We start from the raw sequence: 22,914 nt of genomic DNA on the forward strand, positions 1-22,914 counted from the left end.
AAGAACAAAGACAAAACAATCTAAATAATAAAAATATGGAAGGAAGAGAAACCAATCACAAACTAAAATGTTTTTATACAAATGCACAAAGCATGGGCAACAAACAAGGAGAATTGGAACTACTAACGCAGGAAAAGGAATATGATGTCATTGGAATCACTGAAACTTGGTGGGACGATACACATGATTGGAATACCAGGCTAAAAGGATACAACTTATTTGCAAGAAACAGACTTGATAAACGAGGAGGAGGTGTCGCATTGTATGTTAGAAAAGCGTATATCTGCACAGAGATTGAAGCTTCAGAGACTGGGAGTTCTGTGGAAACTGTTTGGGTAAGAATACAAGGAGAGAACAACGGAAAGGACACCATTGTAGGCATTTACTACAGGCCACCTGGGCAAGCTGAAGATATGGATGAACTCTTTATGTATCAAATGACCAAGTTCTCCAAAAAATATGACGTAGTGGTCATGGGAGATTTCAACTATCCAGACATTTGTTGGGAATCTCTCTCAAGTAAAACTAACAGGTCAAGCAAATTCTTATCCTCTCTTGCTGACAACTTTATCTTCCAAAGGGTAGGGGAGAAAACAAGGGGATCTGCTACTTTGGATCTAATCCTTATAAACAGGGAGGAAATGGTTGAGGAGGTAAAGGTGTTGGGGACCCTAGTAGTGTTGAGCCACCCCCGTAGTGTTCGAGTTCGGTTCGGTTCGTCGAACACCCGTGTGTTCGTCGAACTGTTCGTCGAACACCTTCGAACACCGTTAAAACCAATGGCAGGCAAACAAAAACACATAGAAACACATAGAAAACACCTTCAAAGGTGTCCAAAAGCTGACAAACTGCTCAGAAGACATAACTAACACATGGAAAAGTGACAAGTACATATAGTCATGCGAAAATAAAAGAGGTGGAGGAGTAAAAGGAGGGGGAGACACAGATATAGGCATGTCATGCCCTTCTAAAATCCAAAAAGTGAGAAGCCGACACGGCCAGTCCGCTCCTGCCCGTGCCACCTCCGTGTCGCCGGGTTTGTGCCAGAGCCGCGGTGAACCCTGACGGCCAGCCCCCCTCTCCCAATACTGGTGCCTGTCCGCTGGTGGGTCGAGCGAGCCCCCCTGTGGTGGAGGCAGCTCTAAGCTTTTTAATTTAAATTGTCTCTCTAATTTGAATGAATACACTTTAAATCCATTTACAAGGATCTATTGGAGGGCAAGTCTCATGCCAGCAGCCGCGGTAATTCCAGCTCCAGTAGCGTCCACTAAAGCTGCTGCAGTTAAAAAGCTTTTATAAGGATCGAGCTCGGCTGTCCACCGCAAGGCATCCTACTGCCAGTCCCAGCCCCTATGCCTTGGGGTGCCTCCTGATGGTCTTCACTAAGTATCCCATGGTCCCGAAGCATTTCCTTTGAAAAAATTAAGTGTCTAAACTACAGGTGGTGCAGCTTGCTTAACAGCCGGGATAATCCGCTGACTAGCAGACACTGCTACTAGGCACAAAGTATTTCCTGGGCTAGATGCAGTTAAAAATTTGTAATTAGATACTCTCGTTGGATGCTGAGAAAGCATTCCATAGAGTCTCCTGGCACGCCATATATGATTCTCTTAAAAAGCTTGGGGTAGGGGTCTAGGGGACCCTTTTATAGCCAAAATCACGGCCCTGTATCGCAATACGTCACCTAGGCTGAAGATAAATGGAACTGTAGCACCCTGAGGGCTCGGTTGCTACAGACGTATTGCACCTCACCCAGAGGTGTGATATCTCACTCTCAGGTAAGGATGTAGTGTGGATCAGGACCCGACACCTGCATGCATTACACCACATTGCCGTGGGGCAGGGCGACCAATATGCCCCTGAGATGGGCACGACAGTCCCTGTCCCTGGCTGGAGTGGGGGGAGGGAACACTGAGGAAGGGGAACCCTGTAGTGCAGGAGCAGGGAGGAAGCAGTTCCTGGGTGCATTGAGAAGGGAGTATAAAAGGTGGGCACCATCTTAGTTCAGTGCAGAGAAGTCTGAGCAGAAGTGGCAGGGAGCAGGGGCTCTGCATGAGCTCTGCTCCGGAGGCGGGCCTAGTAACAGAGGCCCAGGCCTGGAAGAGGGAGAAGGAAGGAAGAGGAGCGGAGAAGGCTCCAGGAACGAGAAATGAAGGGATCCCAGGGGTGCGGACGGGCGAGTCGCCACCGCACGCCCGAATCCACCTGCGTGGAGGGGTCAGGCCAAAGGGGGAGACCGGTCCCCGAACTAGTGGAGGCAGGAAACGACCCTCAGCTAGAAACCGGAGGCTCTGACATTTTATGTGGCGCAGCCCCTCGCTACACCCGCTAGGAAGGCACCACATAGGGTCAGGGAAACTGGCGCCAAGTTTACCAAGAGGAGGCCCGAGGCAGCCGGACAGAAGTGTTGGTAAGAAAGGCCAGACAAAGGACACACAAAGGGGGTCCTGTGAAGCGCTCCAAAGTTATCTGGGAGTTGTCTGAGCCCCTCACCTGGTGAGCACAGTACGACGTGGGCAGCCGTTACCTGCAGACGTGGTCTGGATAATAAGAACTGTGAGTAAAGGCCCTGGACTGCATCACTGACTCCGTGTCGTTACTGCTGCTGCCCTGCACCATCACCCCCATCCTCCGCATACACTGCCCTGAGGCTATACTCCTCCCGTGGGGAGTTATGCTACGCTCTGCTGCACCCACAACACCAGCCTCAGCGGTCTGCCCTGTAGCGGCGGTTCACTCTGACCGCAATCCACGGGTGGCGTAGTCGGACATTTAAACATCAAAACCACATAAATAGTTCCGCCACTGGTTTGACCGCCCTGAGCCACGGAACCGGGTTGCCGCCACGAAGACTACAACCACCAGCATCCACCAAAAAGGGTCCGGCTCCGGGTGTCCCAAGGCCCAGGGGGCGCGTCAGAACATTTTCATCACCTTTCACAATCACCAATGGGACAAGGCAGCGATGTCCTCTGTCCCCTCTCTTATACATCCTAGTGACGGAGCACCTGCTCTCATCAATTCGCCATAACCCCAATATTAGGTGGATTGAGGTGGGAGGCACCGAGTACAAGTGCTCTCTATTTGCTGATGATGTCCTAGTATATATCACTCAATCACATATATCCATCCCTGCTGTTATGGCTGAAATAGATCACTTTGTTACATGGTCAAATTTTAAAATCAATGCAGCGAAGTCTGAGGCCCTCGATGTCTCCCTCCCCAAATCCATATAGGATTCCATCCAGTCCAACTTTCCCTTTGCCTGGCCCTCACAGGGTATCAAATACTTAGGAATTCCTATTCATAGAGACCTCTCCCATCTATGTTATCTTAATTTTGGGCCCTTTATTGAACAATTCCATACAGACCACGGTTGGCAAGTTAGAACTGTAAGATTCACTACGTGAACCGCTGGTGTTTTGTGGAAAAGCACATGTACACCGCGTTCCAAATTATTATGCAAAAAGTGTTTCGGAGTGATAAGGGAAGAATTTGTTTGTTTGTCAGTTAAACTCATTGATGGTGATGTGTGTCAGGGCTCTTTATATCACTGTAAGCAATTGCAGACACCTGTGCTAATTAGTTTGGCAGGTGTGTCCAATGAAAGGCAAGACTACTTAAGAAGGTTCTCTCACATTATTAAGCAGCCTACATTTTCTGCCAAAATGGGAAAGAAAAAGGATGTGTCGGCTGCTGAGAAGCAACAAATTGTGGAGTGTTTAGGTCAAGGCATGACTACAATCAACATTGTGCGATGATCAGGATGAAGTGTCTTGGCAATCAAGAAGTATGTAGCTGATTCACAGTACACACGTGTGCGTGCTGATAAGGGCAAATTGAGGACTCTTTCCTACAGGCAATTACGTCAGGTTGAAAGAGCAGCAGCAAAAAAGCCTTGTCATAGCAGCAGACAAGTTTTTGAAGCTGCTTGTGCCTCCAACGTCCCCCGAACAACAAGATGCAGGGTCCTTCAGAGGTTTGCAGCTGTGCATACGCCATCCTGTCGACCTCCTCTATCCACTTCACACAAGCAGAAACGGCTCCAGTGGGCCAAACATTACATGAAGACTGATTTCAAAACTGTTTTGTTCACGGATGAGTGCCGTGCAGCGCTCGATGGTCCAGATGGATGGAGTGGAGGATGGCTGGTTGATGGACACCCCACGCAAACACGGCTACAGCGCCAACAAGGAGGAGGTGGAGTAATGTTTTGGGCTGGAATCATGGGGAGAGAGATTCTCGGCCCCTTTAGGATCCCTGAAGGCGCTAAAGATGAACTCCATAATGTATGTGGATTTTCTCAAACAGCACTTCCTGCCATGGTTCAAGAAGAAGAACCGTGTATTTCACAGCAAGATCATTTTTCTGCATGATAATGCACCATCTCATGCTGCACATAAAACATCTGCATCTCTGGCTGATATGGGCATAAAAGGGGACAAACTTATGGTGTGACCCCCATGCTCCCCTGACCTCTACCCCATTCAGAACCTTTGGAGCATCATTAAAAGGAGTGTCTATGATGGCGGGAGGCAGTTCACATCTAAGCAACAACTCTGGGAGGGTATTCTGTCCTCATGCAAAACAATTGAAGCAGAAACCATCCAAAACCTGACAAATTCAATGGACGAGAGAGTTCAGAAGCTCCTTTCGAACAAGGGGTCCTATGTGAAAATGTAACATCACCTAGAATAAAGTTTTGAGTTGAAAACTGTTTGATTTCAGTTTCTAACAACCTGCTAATGCTTATAATTTCAAAAATGACCATTTTTTTGGTCTTTATTAAAATGAAAAGGTTGATCGAAAAGTTTGGGGGATCTAAGAGTGTGGCAACCCAGTAGTCATGATTACTTCGAATTCTGACAATATGAGGGTCATGCTGCAGGTAGTGCAGCAAGAAGGCACTTATGTGTCTTGCGCATCTCGGAGCCCCAAAATTATTTTCCGGGCTAGATGCAGCTAAAAATTATTTTTAATTTTAAATCTGGTGGAGCTTATTATAGATGGGCTAATAGGATCAGTGCTGCACACTGCTACAAAGCCCAAATTATTTTCCAGTCAAGATACAGATAAACATGATTAGTAATTTGAAAGCTTAAAACGGTTGGTAGGGTGATTTTAACCAATCATCAAGCTTTTACTCTCCCCAGGATGACACAGTGGTAGAAAAGTCGTTTCGGATCCATGATTTGTTCATCTTTATGAACGTGAGTCTGTCTACATTATCAGTGGAGAGCCGCGTGCGCTTATCTGTCAGCACACCACCAGCAGCGCTGAACACACGTTCAGACAGAACGCTGGCTGCGGGGCATGACAAAATCTCCAAGGCGTAAGTGGCTAGCTCCGGCCATTTATCCAGATTGGAAGCCCAAAAAGAGCAAGGGTCCAGTGACACAGTCGTGGCTTCAATGTTTACTTGGAGATACTCCTGTACCATCGTCTCTAGGCGTTGACTATGTGTCAGACTTCTTGTCTCCTGTGGGCTAAAAAAGTGGTGAAATGATTCCGCAAAATTGATGTTACCAGCAGATACTGTGGTTCTGTTACGGTTTGAGTGCTGAACACTTGACGGTTCCACGGTTGGCAAGTTGGAACTGTGAGATTCACTACGTGCACCACTGGTGTTTTGTGGAAAAGCACATGTAAGATTCTGCAACAGTCTCTGCTGATACTCCTGCATGCGTGCATCCCTTTCTATGGCAGGAATAATTTCGGCAAATTTACTTTTGTACCGGGGATCTAACAGTGTGGCAACTCAGTAGTCAGGATTATTTCTAATTCTCACAATTCGAGGGTCATGTTGCAGGTAGTGCAGCAAGAAGGCACTCATGTGTGTTGCGCATCCAGGAGCACCAAGTCCCTGTTGTGTTGGTGGCGAGGTAACAATCATGCTTCCTTCCTCTGTCCTCTACCCCCAACCTCGCACAACAGAAATGTGATCAAGGTCTCCCTCATCTGATGAGTCTTCCATCAGTTCGTCCTCCACTTCTTCCTGGGCTCCTGCACCTTCCTCACTAGTTTGGCTGCTACCATGCGCCCTGGTAAAACCATCTCCCCCACCCTCACATGCCTGCCGCCTTGGTGCTGCCGACCGTCTGGACCTTGCAGATGTTAGCCCTTCCGCATACAACTCCTCCTCCTCTACTTCCTCCACCTCCTCTTGTGCCACCACCTGACTCCGAATTCTGTTTAACATGTGCTCCAGCATGTAAATCACCGGAATAGTCATGCTGATAATGGCATCATCAGCACTAAACATCTTCGTCGCCATTTCAAAACTGTGCAGAAGGGTGCATAGGTCCCTGATCTGAGACCACTCCTCCAGCGTGATTTGCCCCACCTCTGGATCTCGTTGGCCCAGGCTATACGTCAGAACGTATTGCACCAGGGCTTGTCGGTGCTGCCACAGTCGCTGCAACATGTGCAGAGTTGAATTCCACCGGGTAGGCACATCGCATTTTAGCCGGTGAAGTGGCAGGCCCAACGACTTCTGTAGAGATGTGAGTCGCTGAGCTGCGGGATGCGAACGGCGGAAGTGAGCACACAGCGACCGTGCCCTCTGCAGAAGGCCATCTAGTCTGGGATAGTGGGCTAAAAATTGCTGGACAACCAGGTTCAACACGTGAGCCATACAAGGCACGTGTGTGACATTGCCCCGGCGAAGGGCCGTACCCAGGTTTGCAGCATTGTCGCACACGGCCTTCCCTGGTTTCAGGTCCAGTGGAGACAGCCATTCATGAAATTGGTTCTCCAGAGCTGACCACAACTCCTCAGCTGTGTGACTCACATTTCCCAGACATTTCAAAGTAAAAACCGCCTGATGACGTTGAGCCCTACTGCCAGCATAGTAAGGAGGTGTGCAGGATCCCTTCTGCGCAGTTAGAAAGCTTGTGGCATGACCAGACAGGCTTTGGGTGCAGGTGGAAGACCGAGAGGAGGTTGAGGAGGCAGAAGCAGTGGAGGAACTTTGACATAAAGAGGATTGACGCACAACTCGTGGGGACTGCAAGACTTGGACAGCAGCCCCTTGTCCTGCTGTCACCATAGTTACCCAGTGCCCAGTCAGCGACATGTAACGCCCCTGTCCATGCCTACTCGTCCAAGTGTCTGTGGTGAAATGCACCCTGTCACACACAGAGTTTCTCAAAGAAGCGGTGATGTTGTGTGCGACATGCTGGTGGAGCGCAGGCACACCTTTCTTTGAGAAGTAGTGCCGACTGGGCATCTGGTACTGGGGCACTGCGACGGACATAAGGTCTCGAAAATCCTCTGTGTCCACCAGGCGGAAAGGCAGCATTTCTGTAGCCAAGAGCTTGCAGATGGTGAAATTCAACCTCTTAGCTTTCTCATGGCTAGGAGGAAATGGTCTTTTACTTGTCCACATCTGAGGGACCGAGGGCTGGCTATTGTGCTTAGACGGGGTTGATAAGGGTGTCCCCGGCAAACTGCCGGTCTGTGAGGAAGATGCAGGCGGACATGTTAGGTTGCCTTGTGTAGCGCTGGCGTCCCTGCCCTCTGCTAGGCAGGGACGCTGCTCCCCTCACCGCTCTGCTCCGTGCCCGGCGTCCTCTCCCCGCTCTGCTGTCAGCGCGCGCTCCTTCCCGGCGTCCTCCTCCCGCTCTGCTCTCAGCGCGCGCTCCTTCCCGGCCCCTGTGCTTAGGGCGCGCGCGCTCCCCTCCTCTTAAAGGGGCCGCGCGCGCCGTCCTAAGGAGTCCCCGGCCAATGGCCGGAGGACTTCATCATATATAAGGCACCTCCTCCAAAATGGAGGTGCCCGAGCAATGTTGTTTGCACCTGTGTCTCACCTGTGCTTCAGCCCTCAGGTCCCGTTGCCAGTTACCTGCCAGTTACCTGCCAGTTTCCTGCCAGTTTCCTGCTAGTTACCTGCCTGATTCCTGCCTGAATACTTGTTACCTGTCTGCCAGCCTGAGGTCCGACGGTCTGCCTTACTACTCCTGTCAGTCTGTCTAAAGGACCAGCCTGCCCGCTCACCTGGGAGCGCATATCAGCTACCTGCCTGCTTGCCTGAGGTCCGACGGTCTGCCTTACTACTCCGGTCAGTCTGTCTATGGACCAGCTTGCCCGCTCACCTGGGAGCGCTTCTCCGTTATCTGCCTGCTTGCCAGCCCGGAGGCTCCGTTGTCACGTGCTGTGACCACCAGCTATCTCAGAGACTCTTGCCCGCTCACCTGGGAGCGCATCTCCGTTACCTGCCTGCTTGCCAGCCCGGAGGTCCCGTTGTCACGTGCGGTGACCACCAGCTATTCCAGAGACTCTTGCCCGCTCACCTGGGAGCGCTTCTCCGTTACCTACCTGCCTGCCAGCCCGGAGGTTCCGCCGTCACGTGCCGTGACCACCTGCTATTCCAGAGACTCTCGCTTGCTCACCTGGGAGCACACATCTACCATCTGCCTGCTAGCCTACCCGGAGGCTCTGCCATCACAGGTCGTACCTACCCCTTACCCAGAGACTGCCCTGATCACTTGCCGTAACTCCCTTTCCGTTCACCCAGAGACTGCCACCCGCTCCCTTACAAGGGCCGCCCCCTTGTATAGTAGCTCAGAGGTTCCGCCTCCCGGACCCGTTACAGTTTGCTCGGGCCATGGAACCCGGTGGCACCCAAGCTCCCTCGCTCTCGGACCTCTGTCTTGAACTGTCCCGTCAGAGGTCCCAACAGGAGGCCATCCTGGGTCACCTGCGGAATGTTAATACTCGCCTGAACACTCTGTCTGATCCACCAACAACCTCCGCCAGTGCCATATCTTGCAATCCGGCAGCTCCACTGCCCACTAATACTATGGTATCCTACCCCGGACCCCGGCTTGCTGCACCTCCTCGCTTCGGAGGCGACCCCGTCCAGGCTCGGGGCTTCATAAATCAGTGCACCCTGCACTTTGAACTTTTGTCCCATCAGTTTAATTCCGACCGGGCCAAAATTGCCTTTATCATGTCCCATCTCACCGGGGAGGCCCTGGCCTGGCTAAATCCTCTATGGGAGAGAGGAGACCCCCTGGTGTCCAACTTGCCTGCTTTTCTCTCGGCTTTCCGGAAAGTCTTCGACGAACCCGGACGGAAGACCTCATCCGCATCCTCTCTGCTACGCCTCCGTCAGGAGGGTCTCACCGTGGGCCAATATGCCATACGGTTCCGCACCCTTGCCTCGGAGCTGGCCTGGGATAACGATGCTCTGGTATCCGTCTTCTGGGAGGGTCTGTCCGGTCGTATTAAAGATGAACTTGCTGGTCGGGACATTCCTACCTCTCTCGATGATCTAATAACCCTTGCCACCCGGATTGACCTACGGTTCCAGGAGCGTGCCAAAGAGGTCACCCGTGAGAGAAGGATTCCACGTTTAGCTCCTACTTTCCAGAAACCCGTCATTCCCTCCATCTCTCCCCAGGTACACTCTCCTGAGCCTATGCAGGTCGACCAGACCAAGATGGTCAAAACCCGTCAGGACTCACGCCGTGCCGAGGGGAGCTGCTTCTACTGTGGCAGTAAGGAGCACCGGATCCGTGCCTGCCCGGAGAGGTCGGGAAACGCCTGTGTCTAGGTTCGCTCAGAGAGGTCCACCTAGACAAGAATAAATCCTCTCCATCCCTGCTGTTGTCAGTTTCGATCATCTACGGGGAGAACCGTTATTTCGAACTAGCCCAACTTGACTCTGGAGCAGCCGGGAACCTTATTTCACAGTCCCTGGTTGAGAAATACCGCATCCCCACCAAACCTCTGGCTGTACCCTTGTCTGTCGCTGCCATGGATGGGGGCCTCTTACCTCGCCCCATTCAACTCATCACCGAATCCATTACCCTGCAGGTGGGAATGCTGCATTCTGAAAGTATCTCCTTTCATGTTCTGCCTGGACTCTCTCACGCCCTCTTGCTAGGTCTGCCCTGGCTCCAGAGACATGCACCCGTGCTAGACTGGCAAACCGGAGAGGTCCTTCGCTGGGGACAAGACTGTCATAAAACCTGCCTGGTTCCCGTCCATCCCGTCCGTCCCTCTCCTACCCCAGCTAATCTACCTGGACTTCCGATTCCTTATTGGTCTTATGCAGATGTCTTTAATAAAAAGGAGGCAGAGACATTACCACCACATAGACCATACGACTGTCCCATCGATCTGCTACCCGGTACTACTCCTCCCCGTGGGCGTATCTATCCTTTATCCGCTGCTGAGACCCGGTCAATGTCCGAATATATTGAGGAGAATCTGGCCAGAGGATTCATCCGGAAATCTACCTCCCCGGCGGGAGCAGGCTTCTTTTTCGTCAAAAAGAAGGACGGCTCTCTCCGTCCCTGTATAGACTATAGAGGCCTAAACCTGATCACGGTGAAGAATAAGTACCCCCTTCCGCTCATTCCAGAATTATTTGATCGCCTGAGGGGGGCTAGGATCTTCACCAAACTGGACCTTCGTGGGGCGTACAACCTGGTTCGTATTCGTCAGGGGGATGAATGGAAGACGGCATTCAACACCCGGGACGGCCACTATGAATACCTGGTAATGCCCTTTGGTCTCTGTAACGCTCCTGCCGTCTTTCAAGAGTTGGTCAATGACATCTTCCGGGACCTTCTCTACTCCTGCGTAGTGGTGTACCTGGACGACATCTTGGTCTTCTCTCCGGATCTCCAGACTCACCGGAGAGACGTTCGTCAGGTCCTGCTCAGGCTAAGGCAGAACCATCTCTACGCTAAATTTGAGAAGTGCCTCTTTGAGCAGACCTCGCTTCCGTTTCTGGGCTACATTATCTCTCAGACCGGCCTACAAATGGATCCTGAGAAACTGTCTGCCATCGAGAAATGGCCCCGACCGGAGGGGTTGAAGGCCATTCAGCGATTCCTGGGCTTCGCCAACTACTACCGCCTCTTCATACCACACTTCTCTTCCCAGACGGCCCCAATTTCTGCGCTCACCCGTAAAGGTACTAATCCCAAAGAGTGGCCACCCGAAGCAGAGGAGGCCTTTCTTTCCCTTAAACAGGCCTTCTCTTCCGCCCCGGTGCTGCATCGCCCAGATGGCAACAAACAGTTCTTCCTGGAAGTTGACGCCTCCTCCTCTGGAGCCGGAGCGGTACTTACTCAAAAATCATCTTCCGGGAGGATGGTAACTTGTGGCTTCTTCTCTAAACTCTTCTCCTCCTCTGAGCGCAACTATTCCATAGGAGACCGAGAGTTATTGGCCATCAAACTGGCATTGGAGGAGTGGCGTTACCTGCTCGAGGGGGCTCTTCACCCGGTAATAATTTACACTGACCACAAGAACTTGGCTTACCTCCAGCATGCCCAGAGACTTAACCCGCGCCAAGCCCGGTGGTCCTTGTTTTTTGCTCGTTTTGATTTTGTCCTTCATTTTCGCCCGGCTGACAAAAACGTCAAGGCGGACGCCTTGTCTCGGTCCTTTCTGGTGTCTGATCTCGAGGAGGATCCGAAACATATCATCGATCCCGCCAGAGTAATGCAGGTGGCTCCCGTGAGTCTAAATCGTCTTCCTCCTGGTAAGACGTTCGTACCAGTACCTGATCGGGAGAAGATCCTACACTGGGGTCATTCTTCTAAACTAGCTGGCCACGCCGGTCAGAAAAAGACCCTCCAGCTTATTACCCGGCACTACTGGTGGCCTAACCTGCACAAGGATGTAATAGACTTTGTTTCTGCCTGTGTGTCCTGCGCCCGCAACAAAGTTCCGAGACACCTGCCGGCCGGCCGCCTCCTACCTCTGCCAGTACCTGCTGCCCCCTGGCAGCATATAGCGATGGACTTCATTACTGATCTACCCGTCTCTGCCGGTTGTACGGTCATTTGGGTGGTCGCTGACCGCTTCTCCAAGATGGCTCACTTCATTCCACTGCCAGGTCTTCCGTCTGCACCCGAGCTGGCTAAAGACTTTATCCGCCACATCTTCCGTCTTCATGGCCTGCCCCGTCACATCGTGTCGGATCGTGGGGTACAGTTCACTTCCCGTTTCTGGAGAGCCACTTGTAAATTGCTGGACGTCACCCTGGACTTCTCCTCCGCTTACCACCCACAGTCTAATGGTCAAGTGGAGCGGATCAATCAGAACCTGACCAGTTACCTTCGGCACTTCGTTAATGCCCACCATTCTGACTGGGTGGATCTCCTGCCATGGGCCGAATTCTCGTACAACAATCACGAGAGCGAGTCTTCCTCCAAATCCCCGTTTTTTGTAGTCTACGGTCAGCATCCTCGGATCCCGTTTCCCGTCTCCACCTCGGCGGACAATCCGGCTGCGGAATCTCTTGTTAACAAATTTTCCTCCATATGGGAGAGTACCCGGTCCGCACTCCTTCTGTCATCCGAGCGTATGAAAAGACACGCTGACAAAAAACGTCTGGACCCTCCTCAATTCCGCCCTGGGGATAAAGTCTGGCTCTCGTCCAAATATGTCCGGCTCAAGATCCCTTCCTATAAGTTAGGGCCTCGGTTCATCGGCCCACTGGAGGTCATCAGTCAGATCAACCCGGTGGCCTATAAATTGAAACTCCCGGCCAACTTACGGATCCCTAACTCCTTCCATGTGTCTCTCCTCAAACCTGTGGTGCTTAACTCTTTTTCCAAGTCTACAGGTACGCCTCCTGCTCCGGTTTCTGCTGAGGACGAGTTTGAGGTAGAGAACATTCTTGCCACCAAAAGGGTAAGAGGAAAGACCTTTTTTCTGGTAGATTGGAAGGGGTTTGGTCCTGAGGAGAGAACGTGGGAGCCCCGGGAGAACATCCATGCCCCTCTCATCCTAGCTAAATTTCTGTCTGGCCTAAAAAAGGGGGGGCCTAAAGGGGGGGGTACTGTAGCGCTGGCGTCCCTGCCCTCTGCTAGGCAGGGACGCTGCTCCCCTCACCGCTCTGCTCCGTGCCCGGCGTCCTCTCCCCGCTCTGCTGTCAGCGCGTGCTCCTTCCCGGCGTCCTCCTCCCGCTCTGCTCTCAGCGCGCGCTCCTTCCCGGCCCCTGTGCTTAGGGCGCGCGCGCGCGCGCTCCCCTCCTCTTAAAGGGGCCGCGCGCGCCGTCCTAAGGAGTCCCCGGCCAATGGCCGGAGGACTTCATCATATATAAGGCACCTCCTCCAAAATGGAGGTGCCCGAGCAATGTTGTTTGCACCTGTGTCTCACCTGTGCTTCAGCCCTCAGGTCCCGTTGCCAGTTACCTGCCAGTTACCTGCCAGTTTCCTGCCAGTTTCCTGCTAGTTACCTGCCTGATTCCTGCCTGAATACTTGTTACCTGTCTGCCAGCCTGAGGTCCGACGGTCTGCCTTACTACTCCTGTCAGTCTGTCTAAAGGACCAGCCTGCCCGCTCACCTGGGAGCGCATATCAGCTACCTGCCTGCTTGCCTGAGGTCCGACGGTCTGCCTTACTACTCCGGTCAGTCTGTCTATGGACCAGCTTGCCCGCTCACCTGGGAGCGCTTCTCCGTTATCTGCCTGCTTGCCAGCCCGGAGGCTCCGTTGTCACGTGCTGTGACCACCAGCTATCTCAGAGACTCTTGCCCGCTCACCTGGGAGCGCATCTCCGTTACCTGCCTGCTTGCCAGCCCGGAGGTCCCGTTGTCACGTGCGGTGACCACCAGCTATTCCAGAGACTCTTGCCCGCTCACCTGGGAGCGCTTCTCCGTTACCTACCTGCCTGCCAGCCCGGAGGTTCCGCCGTCACGTGCCGTGACCACCTGCTATTCCAGAGACTCTCGCTTGCTCACCTGGGAGCACACATCTACCATCTGCCTGCTAGCCTACCCGGAGGCTCTGCCATCACAGGTCGTACCTACCCCTTACCCAGAGACTGCCCTGATCACTTGCCGTAACTCCCTTTCCGTTCACCCAGAGACTGCCACCCGCTCCCTTACAAGGGCCGCCCCCTTGTATAGTAGCTCAGAGGTTCCGCCTCCCGGACCCGTTACACCTTGATCCAAAGGTGGTGCTATCGATGTCGGACAGCGCTCAACACCAGCTGGTGTTACCACCTCCAAAGAAAATGATGACCTGCCAATCACGCTGGCTGTTGCGGGTAAAGAGGTGGCAGGTCTGCGCCCCAAAACAGGTGTGACTGCTGTCCCCCCAGTCACAGAGGATGAAGAGGCCGCGGATGCACAAGATATGGCAGACGGTGGTTGGCCCGGCCGGCTAGGCCGCATTGTAGCACACTGAGCTTCCCACTGCAACTTATGCTTCATGTCCATGTGCCGGTTCATGCATGAAGTACTCAAACTATGTATTTTTTGGCCTCTACTTAGCTTTTGCTGACAAATGTTACAGATAACACGAGTTGGGTCATCTTTATCGATCTGAAAAAATGCCCAGGCTATGCAAGGCTTAGCACCCATGCGACCTGAAGAGCCACCACGACTTGTGGTGAGAGGCAGAGTTGTGTTTGAGGATGCAGTTGTTGACATGCTTCCAGTACTACGTCTCTGTCCAGGAAGGCGCAACCTGACCTCGTCGTCACTAGCATCTTCCTCCACCTCCTCTGCTGACCTCATCTCTTGGCTGACTGTGGGTTGACAGTAAGTGGGATCTCCAACCTCATCATCATCACCCTGTGTGTTATCACACCCGTCGTCCTCAGAGCCAACCTGTTCCTGCCGTGACAAAAAACTAAAGTTGTCGCTCCAATCAGGTATTTGAGTCTTATCATCGTCTTCCTCATTGTCTCCACCAACAGGAGTTACAGTTTGGGAATGAGGGTCTACATTATGGTCAGAACCTTCTGCGTCTGGTCCTGGATCCGACTCATAAAGATTCTGGGCATCAGTGCAGATCATTTCCTCGTCTGGATTCACAGAAGCGCTGGAGTCGACCTCTGATTCCCAGGCTATAGTATGAGTAAACAGCTCTGCAGACTCAACCATCTGTTCTACCTCATACTCAGACGGGCAGCTGGAGATTTGGGAGCTGTGAGGAAGCAAGTGCGATTGGGGTGACACCTTTGAGGACTGGAGTATTTGTGATGTTGAAGTTGATGTGGAGGAGAGCCCACTTAAAGGAGCACTTGATATCCGTTGAAGCACCTGCTGTTTTTGTGCCTCATCTGGAATTTGTAGCGATTGGCGTGGCCGTAAGAAAGGGATCTTATCACATTGTCCGCTAAAAGAAGTAGACATTTTAGTTTGGCTGGAAGATGGTCTTTCTTCTGCAGATGTTACTGTTGCTTTAACACCTACCCCACGGACACAACCTTTTTTCCCCTTCCCAACACGCCTATTCCCCTTTCCACCAGCAGCAGGCCTTTTTCCACTCATTTTGGTGGTTAACTAATTCACAACTCTGGAGTTGTTTGCACAAAAAAACAATGGATGGGAACCGAGCAGAGCTGAGTGGCCAAACTGTGGTATTAGGCCAAAACTATTGGCTGGGTTAGATGCAGAAAAAAATTATATTCAATTTGCAACCTGATGGAGGTCAGTATAGATGGACTAATACAACAAGTCCCACACACAGCTAGAAGCCCAATATTTTTTCAGAGGTAGATGCAGAAAAAAATATATTCAGTTTGCAACCTGATGGAGGTCAGTATAGATGGACTAATACAACAAGTCCCACACACAGCTAGAAGCCCAATATTTTTTCAGAGGTAGATGCAGAAAAAAATATATTCAGTTTGCAACCTGATGGAGGTCAGTATAGATGGACTAATACAACAAGTCCCACACACAGCTAGAAGCCCAATATTTTTTCAGAGGTAGATGCAGAAAAAAATATATTCAGTTTGCAACCTGATGGAGGTCTGTATAGATGGATTAATAGAACAAGTCCCACACACAGCTAGAAGCCCAATATTTTTTCAGAGGTAGATGCAGAAAAAAATATATTCAGTTTGCAACCTGATGGAGGTCAGTATAGATGGACTAATACAACAAGTCCCACACACAGCTAGAAGCCCAAATATTTTTTCAGAGGTAGATGCAGAAAAAAATTATATTCAGTTTGCAACCTGATGGAGGTCAGTATAGATGGACTAATACAACAAGTCCCACACACAGCTAGAAGCCCAAATATTTTTTCAGAGGTACTGTAGATGCAGATAAAAATTATTTTTAATTTGCAACCTGATGGAGGTCAGTATAGATGGACTAATAGAGAAAGTCCGACACACTACTAGAAGGCCAAATATTTTTTCAGAGCTAGATGCAGAAAAAAATTATATTCAGTTTGCAACCTGATGGAGGTCAGTATAGATGGATTAATAGAACAAGACCCACACACAGCTAGAAGCCCAATATTTTTTCAGAGGTAGATGCAGAAAAAAATATATTCAGTTTGCAACCTGATGGAGGTCAGTATAGATGGACTAACAGAGAAAGTCCCACACACTACTAGAAGGCCAAATATTTTTTCAGAGCTAGATGCAGAAAAAAATTATATTCAGTTTGCAACCTGATGGAGGTCTGTATAGATGGATTAATAGAACAAGACCCACACACAGCTAGAAGCCCAATATTTTTTCAGAGGTAGATGCAGAAAAAAATATATTCAGTTTGCAACCTGATGGAGGTCAGTATAGATGGACTAATACAACAAGTCCCACACATAGCTAGAAGCCCAAATATTTTTTCAGAGGTACTGTAGATGCAGATAAAAATTATTTTTCATTTGCAACCTGATGGAGGTTAGTATAGATGGACTAATAGAGAAAGTCCCACACACTACTAGAAGGCCAAATATTTTTTCAGAGCTAGATGCAGAAAAAAATTATATTCAGTTTGCAACCTGATGGAGGTCAGTATAGATGGACTAATACAACAAGTCCCACACACAGCTAGAAGCCCAATATTTTTTCAGAGGTAGATGCAGAAAAAAATATATTCAGTTTGCAACCTGATGGAGGTCAGTATAGATGGACTAATACAACAAGTCCCACACACTGCTGGAAGGCCAAATATTTTTTCAGAACTAGATGCAGAAAAAAATTAGATTCAGTTTGCAACCTGATGGAGGTCAGTATAGATGGACTAATAGAATGATGCTATGCCCAAAAGATTTTACTTCACTAGGTGCAGTAAAAAAATTGGTATTCTATACACAGGTGGTATATCTTGCAACACAGATAGGCTACTCCACTGACTAACACACTCTGCAATAGGCCAAAAAGGATTAGCTTTGCTAGATTCAGCCAAATGCTGTGAAAAAAACTTGCACAGCACTGGCACAGACCTGCCTGGCAAAAACTGATAGGAACTGATGTAACCTAGTCCTGAAAAGGACTCCAATTACAATTAGTCTTTACTCCCACAACCTATCTATTTAAGAGCACAGACCTGCCTGATAAAAGTCGTAGGAAATGCTGTAACCTAGTCCTTAAAAGGACTGCAATCACAACTATTCCCTACTCCCAAGCTATCTGTATATTTGTGCGAAAATTGGCTTGAAATTAACAAGGTATAGCGCACACAGCAACAGCGGTGCCGTCTAACACGCAGCTGCAGCAGTGAGAAAATGGTGGCGACGGGGAAAATGGCTTGGTCTTATAGGGCAAGGACATGTCACATACACTGCCAATGACACATGCCCTTGCTTGTGTGAAAAAAAGCACTTCGCTCCGTGTGTGCGCTGCTGATAGGCTGACAGATTGCACCTCCCCACTGTAAATGCGGGAAAGAGAAAAAAAAATGGAGATCTTCATTGTTCCTGCAGAGATCCATCCCCTGCCCCTCCCCCCACCCCGCTGTACACTCAAACTGCGTATTAACATTAATTTTCATCATTACTGAGAAAAAATCCAGTTATGATTTTTGTGCACGAACAGTTATCGAACATAACCTCGAACAGCTGAATTTTTCTCAAATTGTTCGTGTTCGCCGAACGGCTCGAACACCGCCCAAAACAGCTCGAATTTGAGATTGGCGAACAGTTCGAGTAGAACAACGCTCATCTCTAGACCCTAGGAGGCAGCGATCATGCTATTATAGAATTTTGGATAACTAGAGGAGGAAGACATGTGAAGACTCAAACTTCAAGGTTAGATTTTAGAAAGGCAGATTTTAAGAGACTCAGAAAGAGAATAGGAGGGATCCAATGGCTGGATGTCCTTAAGGACAAAAATGTCCAGGAAGGATGGGAAATTTTTAAAAATGAGATTCTCAAAGCACAATCGTTAACAATCCCGAAAAGTAGGAAGAATGGGAAGCATTTAAGGAAACCAGGATGGATGAACACAGAACTTAAACACATGCTAAAAAGAAAGAAAGAAATGTTTATTAAATGGAAAGAGGGAGGCATATCTAAAGAAGATTATAATGCAGTCTGCAGATCCTGTAGGGCACGTATCAGGTTAGCTAAAGCTGACAATGAATTAAGGCTTGCAAGAGATGTCAAAAACAATAAAAAAGGATTTTGGGGGTATGTCAAAAGTAAAAGAAAAGTCAAAGATGCTATAGGATTTTTACAGGATGAAAATGGAGAAATGGTAAGAGAGGATGTTGAGAAGGCCAAACTTTTTAATTCCTATTTTGCATCTGTTTTCTCTCAGAAAGAAAATGTAACATTAACTGATCTTCACTGTCCTTTTAAAGGAATAGAGGAATCCAAGTTATCTGTAAACAGAAAGATTGTGAGGGAATATTTAGCTAACATAAATGAGTTCAAGTCTCCAGGTCCAGATGAATTACACCCCAGAGTACTGAAGGAGATCGTAGAAGAAATTTTAGAACCACTCTCCATAATCTTTGAAAATTCTTGGAGAACAGGAGAAGTCCCAGAAGACTGGAGAAGAGCAAATGTTGTTCCTATCTTCAAAAAGGGGAAGAAGGTAGACCCAGGGAACTATAGGCCGGTGAGTCTGACTTCTATACCAGGAAAGATCTTTGAACAAATTATTAAACAACATGTATGTAAGTACATGGATAAGAATGAAGTGATTAACCAGACTCAGCATGGGTTTGTAACTAACAAGTCATGTCAGACTAACTTAATTTCCTTCTATGACAGAATCACTGACTGGGTGGATCAGGGAAATGCTGTAGATATAGTATATCTTGACTTCAGCAAAGCATTTGACAAAGTATCTCACACCATCCTTAGTGAAAAAATTACCAAGTATGGAATGGACAAGGCAACTGTTAGGTGGATTCATAACTGGCTTAGTGATCGGACTCAAAGGGTGGTTGTAAATGGCTTCACATCCAGCTGGATGAATGTCTCAAGTGGGGTACCACAGGGCTCCGTCCTGGGACCTGTATTGTTCAACATCTTTATCAATGATTTAGATGAAGGAATTGAGGGTAAACTGATTAAATTTGCTGATGACACAAAGCTAGGAGGGATAGCTAATACTAGAGAAGAGAGAGAGAGGATTCAAAAAGACCTAAATAAACTGGAGCAGTGGGCAGCAACCAACAGAATGTTTTTTAACAGGGAAAAATGCAAAGTACTACATCTGGGCAATAAAAATGAAAAAAGCATATACAGAATGGGAGGAATAGAGCTAAGCAACAGTACATGTGAAAAAGACTTAGGTATACTAATAGATCATAGACTGAACATGAGTCAGCAGTGTGATGCAGCAGCAAAAAAGGCAAATGCAATTCTGGGATGTATTAACAGAAGCATAGAGTCTAGATCACGTGAAGTCATTATCTGTCTTTACTCCTCTTTGGTCAGACCTCATCTGGAATACTGTGTACAGTTTTGGGCACCACTTTTAAAAAAGACATAGACAAACTGGAGCAAGTTCAGAGAAGAGCGACCAGAATGGTGACTGGTCTGCAAACCATGTCCTATGAGGAACGGTTGCAGGATTTGGGAATGTTTAGCTTGCAAAAAAGAAGACTGAGAGGAGACTTAATAGCTGTCTACAAATATGTCAAGGGCTGTCACATTGTAGAAGGATCATCTTTATTCTCATTTGCACAAGGAAACACTAGAAGCAATGGGATGAAACTAAATGGGAGGAGACACAGATTAGATATTAGAAAAAACTTTTTGACAGGGTGATTAATGAGTGGAACAGGCTGCCACGAGAGGTGGTGAGTTCCCCTTCAATGGACGTCTTCAAACAGAGGCTGGACAGACATCTGTCTGAGATGATCTAGTGAATCCTGCTTTGAGCAGGGGGTTGGACCAGATGACCCAGGAGGTCCCTTCCAACTCTACCATTCTATGATTCTATGATTCTATGTGATCACTTTCTCTTGGCCATTCTGCTTCTGACTTAAGACAGCTCCCAGTCCTTCGTTGCTGGCATCAGTATACAGCAGGAACGGTTGGCTGTAGTCAGGGTAGGCTAGGATCTCATCACCTGTCAGGATCTCCTTCATCTCCTGAAACGACTCGGCCTGCTCCTTACCCCAGTGGAATGGGGGATTTCTGCCTTTGGGGGACTGCCCTACCAGGAGGTCTTGCAGAGGAGCTGCTTTCTTGGCGTAGTCTTTTACAAACCTCCGGTAGTATCCTACTAGTCCCAGAAACTGACGCACCTCTTTGAGGTTCTTCGGCTCCGGCCACTTCTGGATGACAGTGACCTTCTCCGGGTCTGGTGCTACCCCTTCCGGACTGACAATGTGCCCCAGGTACTGTACCTTTCTCTTGAGCAGGTGGCACTTTGAGGGCTTCAACTTCATCCCGTACCGGGACAGTGACTCACATACCTCTGCCAGGTGCTTCAAGTGGTCCTCATACGTTTTGGAGTACACTATCACGTCATCCAGGTATAGTAACACAGTCTCGAAGTTGCGGTGTCCCAGGCAGCACTCCATCAATCTCTGGAACGTTCCGGGGGCATTGCAGAGTCCAAATGGCATACTGTTGAACTCTCAGAGTCCCATCGGGGTAGTGAAGGCCATCCTCTCCCGATCCTCCTCAGCCACAGCTACTTGCCAGTACCCACTAGTGAGGTCAAGGGTGGAAAAGTATTTTGCAGACTTTAAGGCAGCCAGGGATTCCTCTATACGTGGTAAAGGGTATGCATCTTTATGTGTAATGTGATTTACTTGTCGGTAATCTACACACATTCTCATGCTTCCATCCTTTTTCCTGACTAAAACTAGGGGAGCTGCCCAGGGACTACAACTATCCCTCACTACCCCCGCCTTTCTCATATCGTGCAACATCTCCTTGGCCTTCTGGTAGTGTGCTGGTGGTATAGGCCTGTAACTTTCTTTGATGGGTGGATGGTCACCTGTGGGGATATGGTGCTGAACCCCCTTAATCCTCCCAAAGTCAAGTGGATGTTTACTAAACAACTGCGCGTATTCTTGAACCACCCGGTGTACACCCTGCATCTGATGGGCAGGAGTGGTGTCTGTCCCAACATGGAGCTGTTGACACCAATCCTCCACCTGGGTTGCAGGGTCATCATCCTCCACTTCATCTGGTGAGGTGAAGGACTCTGCCTTGTGAATGCAGTTGTTATTTACAGCATGTAATTTGGCAACAGTGGCATAACGTGGCAATCTGACCTCATCTTCCCCACAGTTGAGAAGACGGACAGGCTCCCTCCCATTGCGTACATCTACCACTCCTCTGGCGGTTAAGAGCGTGGGTCTGTGCTCAGAGCCAAGGGGTTCTACTACCGCCTGGTAGCTCTGTCCTCTAAGACCTATGGCAGCTCTACACCAGATAAGCATTTCACTCATTGGGGGGATCACAATGGGTATAGGGTCCGTCACCCGCACATTACCGATTTCACCATCTGTTAACCTTACTTGCTGTTGGTACATCAGGACTCGGATCTCCTTCTGCAGCGCCCTCCTCTGTCCTGGTCTGGCAGTGTCAGCTATCTGTTGGAGCAAGAACACAACTTCTCCCAAACAGTTACCAACAATGTTAGTGCCAAGTACCATATACGGATTGGTGTCATCAGGATTAGTCTCTACTACAATTAGCCCCTGGTCCTTCAGCTCCACTCTCCCCACCTTTACTGTCACCTTCTTAACCCCGATTAGGTTAAGGGGGAGTCCATTTGAGGCATAAACATAAAGATTTGGAGCTGGCGGGCTTAGGTCGTCCATGGACCAGAACCTCTTGTAGAGGATGTCAGGCATTATGGTTACCTGAGATCCTGTGTCCAGCAGAGCGTGCGTTGGGATGCCGTCCAGCACAATGGACTGGAAAGGTCTTCCTCCGACGAACCTGTTGTACCAGTATGATGGGCCTGGGGAGTTTACTCCTGGGTGTCGGCCCTCGGCCCCAGGGTTTTCTCGTTTAAAGGACAATTCTGGGCGGTGTGTCCGGTCTTGCAGCAGCAGTAGCAGGTAGGGTCCTTCTGTGGACGGCGCTGGTCACTGATCCTCGTAGAGGGTGGTGTTGTCCTCCTCCTCCTTCGCATCCAGGGGACATCCTCAGGGCTATCGGCTAACAGGATTTTCCCTCCTTCCTCGGGCTCCATCCGCAGCTGGAGAGCACTCAGCACAGTGGTCAGGGTTTTTCTCAACTGGCGCACTTCAGAGCGCAGACTGTCCAGCTCTCTAGGGGACGTTGTTGGAACCTTGGCTTCAGCAGCCACTGGGGAAAGGGTGGACGCCGCGGGCACTGGTGTGGCCCCACCCTGGTAACATTGGATGGCATTTGTTTTCAAGGGCTGCAGTCCTTTTATAGCCATGTCTTTAAGATTGTCAAAGGTGGCATCTGGATGATCTAAGAACCACCAACGCACAGTCCTACTCTCCTCTGGAGACCTCAGTCCCCGGAAAAACTGTTCCTTCAGCATTTTGTTTTCATTTTCGATGCTGGTCGGACTAACCTGTTTCAGAGCCCGCAGGGCCCCTTGTAGACGCCAGGCATAGTCCCGAACATTGTCCTCCGGCTGTTGGGAACAGTTGTAGAACCTCATCCGGAGGTCCGCCTCAGTATGATCCTCAAAAACAGTCTGTAGCTTTTTAAAGATTGCGGACACTGACTCCTGGTCTGCGGCCGACCATGTTTCCACTTCCCGTTCCGCAGCACCAGTCAGTTGTCCTAATACAACAGCGGAC

Source organism: Phyllobates terribilis, unplaced genomic scaffold (assembly GCF_046119375.1).
Source record: "Phyllobates terribilis strain yellow unplaced genomic scaffold, ASM4611937v1 Scaffold_8__6_contigs__length_399053987, whole genome shotgun sequence".
Lineage (NCBI taxonomy): Eukaryota > Metazoa > Chordata > Amphibia > Anura > Dendrobatidae > Phyllobates > Phyllobates terribilis.